A 10,693-nucleotide genomic window follows, 5' to 3' on the forward strand; every position below is an offset into this window, starting at 1 on the left:
AATGAGGGGTTTGAGTGGATAATTGATAGTGGGTATGTAATAAACTTTATATCGCGCAGGAACCAGGGCTACCTGTCATCTTGTCATGTGGATCTCCCCTCGATTGGAGCTGAAATTTATCACCGTATTGTACACACTGCTCAGGGCATATTATAACAAGATGTGACTTTGAAGGAGGTAATAATTGGAGTGAGGACACAGCGGCACGATTCTGAAATGGTCGATGCCATTTGATGATTGGTCTACCGTCGAAATGACTCACTCAAGAAATAGCTGTCGGTAAAAATTGCACTGATCAGAAACTTGTGAAGATTTATAATAAGTATATTAAATCACTTACTAATACCTTACTAATTAAGAGATATCTTGATGACTAATATATATATAATATGATTTAATATTATAAAATTATATTATCATATAATTATATAATAGAATCTCTTATCAAATTGATTTATAATGGAATAGAATAGAATGGAATCAAATAGAAATATATGGAAAATCATTGCTAAATTGATTAATTATACTTTCTTTTTATTATATAAAATGATTCTATAAGATTCGATTTAAATCGATCTTATTTATAAGCATGGAATATACTGGAATTTCATTATAAAACTATATAAACCTAGGATATTCTTTAAAGATATTGTTTATATATAAAGAATGTTCACAATGAAGGAGCAGGCCAGTGGAATGCATGTAATATTGACTATGTAGATTAGTTGTATTAAGATAAAATCTAATTATGAAGTAGAAGTGATATATGTACAGTAGCGTAGCGCACATGCCACAACTTCCAATACTTCCTTAGAGAGTATAATCTCTTAGCTTTTGTAATTAGTTTGAAGCCCTAGCATATTCTTGAATCTCTCAAATATCACTTTTGCATATGGTTTTGTTAATCCATTTACAGCTATATCACTTATATTGATATAATTAATATTGACTAGGCGTTTTTCTGTAAGATCCCGAATAAAGTGATAATATATGTTAATATACTTTAATCATTTGTATAAATATGGGTTCTTGATTAATACTAATGCTCCTTGATTATCTTCAAGCATTTAAATTTCGTTATTGCTCTCGATATACTGTAGTCACTTTAAGTCTCTCAAGAGTTAAGCTATCCATTACCCTTGTTTAATGAATATTGTTATAGAAATGTACTCAGCTTCTGTACTAAATATAGCTATAGATGTTTGCTTTTTGTTTGTTTATAAGATTGATTTATTATAAAATATTACTATTCCATTAGAGATACTTTTTCAATTGATTCTATTACTTGTTCAGTCTGTATTGATATATACTTTGATAATCCATTGTGGGAGATTATATTCTTTACAAATATCTAATTAAACTTTTCCAAACTCAAAATATAGTTTCTGTTTGATAATCGATTTCAAATATCTTATAAAATTTTTGAATACAATATTGTAATGTTTGGTAGGATTCGATATAGCTTATACTAATCTCCTGAGACTAAATGTAATATCCGATTTAATATAAATTATAGAATAGATTGTACTGCTGATTGCTTATTAATATTCGTTTATATTAATAAGCTTATTATCTGGGAGTATTGATCATAATTAATTGTAATTCGAGATTAATATTTTTCTTAAAGTATATTAACTATAGAAGATTCTGAAATGGGTAAGTATTGTATTTAGATATTCTTTTTAATCTATAATTAATATTTTCTTAAATCTATTATAAATAATATACACTCCTAAAATCTTATTAATCTCCTCCAGATCTTTAATATTGAATCGAGCTGAAAGGTTATAATAAAACCATTTAATATCTCGTTTTTTTGCAGTAGCAATAATAATATCATTTATATAAATTAGGAGAAATAACTGTTGTGAATGATTAGTATATAAATATAGATCTGAAAGGCTTTGTACGAAATCTATCTTGATTAACTCTTCCTTTAAAAAAAGATTCCAATCTCTACTAGCTTACTTTAGTCTATAAAGACTTCGAAGTATATATAGAATATAATTATAATGAATTTGGATACCTTAAAAAAGCACTAAATAGATTTCTTCTTTTAAATATAATTCGGTAAATGTATTTTTGATATCAAAATAAGAATATTCAAGATCTTTTTTTACAACAATTGTAAGGAAAAGGTAAAAAGTATTAAGTCAAACTGTAGAAATAAAGGTTTTATTATAATCTTTACCTAAAACTTAACTGAATCTTTTAGCCACCAATCTAGTTTTGAATTGCTTTACCTTATTATCTTTTGTTTTAACAATAAATACCCATTTTATTAAAACTAGATTACTTTCCTTATAATAAAATAAATTCTTCCCAAATACCATTCTTGACTAATAAGTCTACTTCTTCTTGAATTGTAATTTACCAGTTTTTTGCATACCTCTTGTTTATTATTATATCTTTATATATATTTGATATCTTGATCCCTAGTATTTCTATTACTAGCAAAGCGATTTCAATCTTTGTTGGTGTATTCTCCAAAAGAATCAAAATCTTGAAAGCAATTCCATTATTCGTTTTTATCTCGAATTAATGAATATTTGGAATTGTAATTATAGTATACTCGATTAATTCTGATACTAACTTATTTAAGAAGATAAACAAAGACTAGATAATCTTGGAAATATATCCTTCCATATCGTTATTGTTATCTCTCTTTCTTTTTCTGAAATTGTACCTCGAATTTGATAATATTGAAGTAAATACAAATACAGATACTATAGATAGTAAAGTTTCATAAAATAATGTAATCGAATTCAGTAATATAGAATCAGAAGTTGAAATAACCTTAAGTAAAATAACCTCTATTTCTTATTGTTTTTTTCTATTAGTTTTAGTGAATTATCAATCACTTATTGAATATTTCTATATTCATTTTTATTAAAGTATAGTATTCCAGTCTTTGTTTGTTTTAGTACTAGTAAGCATATCTCTATCAAGTTTGTGATTATTTCATTTAATAATATTAGTAAATCAATCAGAATAAATAATGATTTAGGGATATTTTTAGATCTGTTGCGAGGTCTACGATCAGGTTTTATATTCTTGGTATCTTGTAATCTAGCTATATAGTTTTTGAATTTGAGATCCAGATCCCCTTTTTTATAGCTTTTATCGATTGTAATATAATAAAAGCAGTAAGTATAATCTAATTCTGATAAATAAATCTTTATATACTTGATGGTATTTTTTGAATATCCTAAAAATATTCTAATCCTTATTGTATTGCAAAGTTTATTATACCTTTGTTCTATTAGAATAGTTTTGGGATTGATATAAGTATAATATCAATTCCCTCAAATCTTGTATATATCAATATCTGATAATGTACTTGTAAATACTTTAAATGGGCTTCGATCGATTTCATTTGCATTTAGGCCAATATTAGTATGGTTTCGAATATATATATTGTATTCAATAGCTTTATCTCAAAACTCTAATAATAAATAAGCTTCTTTCAACATTGCTTTTATATCGATTTTTGTAGTACATATATTATATTCGACTAGGCCATTTTGGTGAGACAATATAATCACTATAACCTCTAATCGCATATCAATCTTCCATTCCTGAATAACTTGAAGAAGCTTTAATATATTGTCGGTTCTAGCAGTAATTACAGTTACTCCTGTAGTAAATTTAATCTCTTGCTTTTAGGCTTTCAGTAAGGGTATTGCATTACTCTTCTATTTCAATAGAATAACCCAATTTACTCTTGTAGTGCTATTTATAATAAGAAGAAAGTATCTATATCCTCGAATAGTCTTTGGAAAAGGGTTAATAATATCGAAATGGATTAATTCCAGCCTTTTAGACTTTTGTATATTTAATTGGCTTGGAATTCTGTTAATCATCTTTGTAAGAGTATATACTTCACAAATATCAAGAATTGAAGGAATCTTGATTAGTCTCTGAAGTGTAGTAACTTTATATAGATTCCTGATTTTATTAGAACCAAAATGATTGAAGTGTTTATATTAAAGAAGGTATCTTTCTTTTTCTGTTATAATTAATTCTTTGATTTCCCCTTTTGTTCTATCAATAATCTTTATAGAAAGCACAAAGAATATAGAATCCTTATATCCTGGTTTCATATACAAAATGATATACATCCCATCTTTCACTATAGCTTTGATAATCTTATTATTCTTATTGTTTTTAATATAAAATACATCTCCTTGAAATTGAATATACCCTTAAGCCCTACCTCACAAATTCTCTTAGCTGAAAGCAGGTTGACCCCCAATCCTAGTATATATAGTATCCCATATTAGAAGATCATATATGAGTTGGTGGAAAAGCCTTAATATTATTAAGTTCTACATAGAGATACGATATATATGTATGGATTCGACAGAGTCACATGCAGACTAATCCCGATATAGCATAGTGTGATATACGATATAAACACCTTTTCTAATATTCTCCTATACTGATATTGTATATTTAAAGCTATGTAGCTTATCGAAAGCTATGGGGTGTTATATTGTAAATCGGGATTATAATTGATTTCAATCAAGCTAAGCGGTATGATTTATATCATATAAATATATGTACAGTGTTTTAATCACTCTTATTTGGTGAATCTCGAGGGTTATTAATAAATACTTTAAGAGCTAGTTTGGATGTACAAATCCGCACTGAATCCACTAAATATTCCGTTCTTTTTGAAAACAGATTTTGAAATTTATATTTGGATATCAAATTGTGAATTCCGTCAAATAATCCGCATTTTTAATGAATTTAGTATATTTCGAGATGGGGAGAAGATGGATTACTCTAAAATAACATTAAATAATCCGCGTTTTCATTAAATTTGTATGGGAAAACAAAAACGCGGATTGAAACAAGGATTAGAAAAAGCAGTCCTCGTTTCAATCTAACAAATAATCCGCGTTTTTATAGATTTTTATAAATCTTTCATTCTATATCCATATAGTATTATAATAATATTAATGCTTTAAATATCTAAATTTATAGAGTATCTTTATTTTTCTTCAAATTATCTCTAATTTCGATTTAAATTACTTTATATTTCTATTCCCCACATACTAGAATATATATAGTTTAATTTAAAAGTAGATTCTTCAATATTCTTTTTATTATAGTTTTAGATTTTATTAATAATTTAAATTGTAAACTATCTTTTCTTATTTATAATGAGTGACAATAAGATTGATGATTTTGATAGTTTATTTCTATTTTGATTTATAATTTAACTATTATTATTGGCTCTTTTTATTGTACTTCAATTTCAAAAAAAAAGAATTGGTATTCCTAATGAATTTAAAACATAATCTCTTTTTGATTCTAAATATCCTTAATATTATTAAGAATAACTATGTATACCTCTATGGCACTTTTCGACTTTTAATCGAGTTTTTGTTACGAAAAAACAAAGTTACAATATTCTCAATATACTTCAATTAATCAAAAGCTATATATATTTCTTTATATTATATTATTTATTTATTTATTTATAGTGATTAACATCTAATATCTGACCTCCCAAGGGGTATTCTAGATATACTAAGGAGCGAGCCTATAGGCCGCTAGCGTTCCAGCTGCTTATAGTAATATAATATTAGCTAAACAGGGGCTTGTTGCTTCTGGTATTCCCCCGCTCAGTACCCGCTTATGGCGATCCTGCGGCTGTTTTGTCTAAGGGTTTGTGGTCCTGTTTCAGAGGGCCTTGTTTTGTATGCCATCCGGATATCGATAGATGATCAGATTGATTATTATCGATTGGAAGAGTACTTGGAGTGTTTATAGCTGTTCGATACGGGTTTTAGATTGATTGGGATGGAGAATTTATCCTCGGGGTATTGGAGTAGATTGAAATTCGTATAGTTCTATATAGTTTGAGTATATCCTAATATAGAATCTGGATTTAGTGAAAAGGTTAGTAAAGCTATATTGTATTCACAGGATATGATTGATATATATTATTATATCCTATTCGGATCGAAATCGATTTGGTGCAAGCAGTTAGTTGCTGTACATCTGATTATTAATTGAATATTGAAAAAAATGTAGTGAGCTTTTCTCAATCCTATATATACAAGTGTTTGTACTATTTTTGTAATTGAATCTGATATGATAGGTTACAAAGTTATTGTGTCCGGTCTGTATCGCTATGAGTCTGTATAGTACTCTGCAAAAAAGCTTGAAACTTTTTGGCTTTGAGATATCATATATCGGTTTCCATATATTATATGTTTCGAAGATCAAACCCCTTTTTTCCTTCCACCATTTGTTTTCGGAGTACCGACATTTGATATATAGGATAGAGTGGGAGCTATTAATTATAGAAAAACAAAATAAGCTAGGGTTAAGCGGTCTAGTTGTACCCTAATCAGCAAAGCGATCGGCTGTCTTGTTGCCCTCAATCTCAATATACCCAAAGAACCACTTGATTACAATATTATAGTATTGCATCGCTTGATAGTATTTGTAGTATATTTATTAAGAGGAGGCAGCGGCGCTTCCTCGCATTCCCTAGATTACTGAGGTGCTATCAATATATAACTATATTTGTCCTTGATAGGAGCAATCAATAATGCTTAGGAGACATTCTAGTCCCCGCCATACGCTGATTGCCTCAGTGTTAAAAATATACAATTGTTTGTGTACACAGCTATAACCAGTATTGATCTGTTGCTTGTCGCAATAGATTGCAAAGCCGTACCCCATGCGGTGATCGTGTTCGTTGTATTGTTTAGACCCGTCTGAAAACACAGAGTAGTCTTCTTGGGGGATTAAGTCCCTCTTTATATTATAGGTTAGTATGAAATTATATATAGTATAGCTGAAGTCTTTTCTTATTCTGAAGAAATAATTCATAGGTACAAAAAACATCTTATATAAATCTACTTATTAGTTTATTCTAATATGCTTTAAGATGATTTTATCAAGTTTTAGATACTATAATGATATTATACCTATTAGTAGTAAAGCTACCGGATTTAATTATACAATTCGCTTTTCCTTGAGTAGCAAAAAATAAAAAATATTATATATATTTTATGAATTATCTAGGAGCTCTTGATAGCACTTTTATTCCAGTAATAATATCTTTTGAAGATCGATCTGCTTATTTTAATTAAAAAGAGTATATTGTACAAAATGTTCTTATAGTAATTACTTTCAATTTACAATTTTGCTATATATTAGTTGGTTGAAAAGATTCTATAAATAATCAAAAAGTGTTTTTAGATATTTTGATTTCAAAAGATTTATAAATTCCAAAAGGTTATTATTATCTAGGTAATATAGAATATATAAATACTAGGTAGATTTTTATTCTATTTAAAGGGGTAAGATATCATTTACAAGAATAATTGGGATTCAATAAGATATTTAAAATATTAGAAAAGCTTTTCAACCTTTGATATTCTTTTTTACGAAATGAGGTTGAGAGAATTTTTGGAGTATTCAAAATATGCTTTTTATTTCTAATATAATAATAAAAATAGGGATACGATGACTCTCATCTGTACGTGATGTATCCTACAAACCTTCGATTGTACAATCGGAGAGCTAAGTAAAGTCAGCTGGAGCTGGGTGGTGATTGTATACTAATCGGAGGCTGTATTGGGAGTAAAGGTATGTATAGCTAATCATTAGAAAATAATCGCGAAGATACTCGGAATAGAGGATTATTAGTAAAACGGAAATGAAAACTATTTAACAGTGGAAGGAAGATAAGAGTGGGATTGATATGAAACCATACCTTTACAAATCTGTATAAAAAGTAAAGCCAGAGTATATCACAATAGAGTATCTACAAAACAGAATTAGCTTTTGAAATAGCAGATAATAAAGTTTCTATAATATAGCTAAATCTAACTGAAACCTGTATTAAAAACAAGGCTGATATCCTTAATTTGATGAACAAAAATCAACAGAATATTTTTGAAGTATTAGTATACAAAGTTTTCACAATCCAATAATATATATGATCCGTGGATATACCAGATTGAATATTTATAAATAATAAGGGGAATAATAGGAAATATATAAAGGCTAGAACAATATCTATTGGAGCCGGCAAAAGTATATATAAAATAGAAGGAAGAATGTTTTTAGTACTTTACCTCCAAATATACAGGAGCGGTATAACAACAGAGAAGCTTCGATATAGAAAGGATGCTTTTAGCAAGTTACACTTGATAATGCTCAATTGATATTATAACAACGGAGAATCTTAGACAAAGGCCAATCCTACAATATACATATGCAATGTACTCCTAACACTCTATTTTCGATTATAAATTATACATTAAGAAAATGGATTTTACAAACAGAGCTTTGATTAATAAATTAGAAACATTATAGAAGGGCTGTCTAGCTAGAGATCTGAAATAGCAAGCCTACAAGATATAATCAGCCTTGTTGTACAAAAGAGATCCGGCAAGGTAATACGAAATGGTTATTAGTTGTGAGGCGTAGTATATAATGATAGCAATAGCAATACTATCTATATGGCTTGAGAGGACAAATATATATATCAATCTATAATCGGATATTATAAGGTAGAGGGCATGATGGAGGTATCAAATAGACTTAAGGAGCAAACAGGAATAAAGACGTAAAGAAATGGTTTTGGTTCTGACCAGAACTTCCAAAGGTAATCATACAATAAATGATTTAACATAATCAGAAGATTTTACAGAAGTCTAGTACTAATGGCTTTATTATAAGTAAGCCGGGAAAGCATCTATAGATATAGCGAATCTACTTTGTGTTATAATATATTCTAGAAAGTAGTTATAATATAATTCATTTCTGCCGGAAAAGCTAGAGATGATACACCTCTCCCGGAGGAGAGAGGCGTACACCTCGTACCTGAAGGTGAACAATGAGATAATGATCCGCCTAATCAGCAAGACGAGCAATAAAACTATTCAACCAGCTCTATACTGGCTGGGAGTCTGGTTTGATTGAAAGCTTACCTTCAAAAGATATGTAGCAGAATGAGAAGCAAAAGCCTGTAAGATTATAAGGCACATCAAAGAGCTTGTACAGATACATTACAGCTTATTAGCTATGGCATTGCACAAGGGGGTGATTATCTGTATTCTCTTCTTTGCTTTTTATAGATTCGAGGTATAATATATAAACCGAACAAAGCCAAACCAAGTGGGGGGAGCCGCCCATAATATAATAATAAGCATAAGACTAGATAGTTATATTACTAAAATCAATCAAGCAATCGTCCTAGCAGTAAGAGAAATTCTACCCACTTGATACATAACTCTGACCATTGCAATTCTAAGAGACTCTGGACTACTGTTTAGTGAGCTAGTATTCGAATAGATATGAATAAGATTTACACTCCGATTTTGCAAGATGGATGAAAATCATTTATTAGTAATTCGTTTAGTACGGGCACTTTAACACAAAATGAATAATATTAATCTCTATAAACTAACCAAATTAATTCTGAAAGCATTAAAACTAATACTCTTTTTATTATACTTCTCTGTAGGGAATCGCAACAATCCTATAGAAAATGTAAAGAAAGAAGCAGCCGCATTTGAATTTATATAATAATAGAACTATCTACTTAATAGCTATATTATAATCTTCTTGAATAGTATTGAATAGTATTATTAAAGGCAAAAGATAATTGGCTATAGCTATACAATCTACCGGGAATAATTTCTAGTAGTATCTAGTTATAAGGTGATCAATCCGCTTTCACACATCTTTAATACTGAGATAATAAATACTCTAAAAGGTTTGAAGTATGCTATCCAATTGAAACCGGCTAGGCAGATTACTATGTGCATTAACAGCACCTTAGTCATCTAGTATATCAGGGGTAATGCCTCCGACTCATCCCAATGGGCGTTTCTGTGCTGTTATGAGATTATAAGAAACAGGCAAGTAGCGATCCGATGGTTGTCTGGATATACTGGAATCCTTAGAAATGAGAAGGCCAATCGGCTTGCCGATCTGGATGCTTGCAGTGGTTGTATCGAAAACGATAACTTATTGCTTTTCATTATTAATAGAATAAGCTTAATAGTCAGAATCTTTAGACAAAAAGTAGAATAAAAATAGTGAAAGCAAAATGAGATTACTTTTGCTAACTGATATTATTGCTAGTACTTTAGTTATCAAATCAAGGAATCTGAGGAATTTGCTTTTCCCCACCCTATTCTTTAGTGATTGATAGTATTCAGAATTGGATATGGGGACTTTGCATTCTATTATTGATACTTTTAGCACAACAATACTATTTCAGAATACTTCTGTGGATACAGTAAAGAATCTGAGTATCTAATGTTTTGCTGATACTTTTGTACCTAATTCGATAATTGGCTAAACAAATCTGGTTTAATTTCGTGAGATACAAAGAGTGTAATTAACTATTTTTCTTTTTTTCTGAAAATTCTAATAAACTTTGTAATCTTTCTAACAATTATTAATTACTTTAAATAACTATGCTCAATCTCTTTGGAAATTCTTTAATCTTCTACTTTTATATTGTTAATTGGGGCTATATTCCCTTTTGGAGTTGTTTTCCTTTTTCTATTACTATATACAAATTATACCAAACAAAAACTGATAATATAAGGCCCTTTAGCTAACTGTAAATCTGAGTTACTCAGTATGAAGTGGGTTGAACAATACCGATATTGTAAGCGGGAGACAAGCGGCAGGAGTGTGTATAGCG

Source organism: Botrytis sinoallii (genome assembly GCF_014898435.1).
Source record: "Botrytis sinoallii strain Bc 23 chromosome Unknown BSIN_006, whole genome shotgun sequence".
Taxonomy (NCBI): domain Eukaryota; kingdom Fungi; phylum Ascomycota; class Leotiomycetes; order Helotiales; family Sclerotiniaceae; genus Botrytis; species Botrytis sinoallii.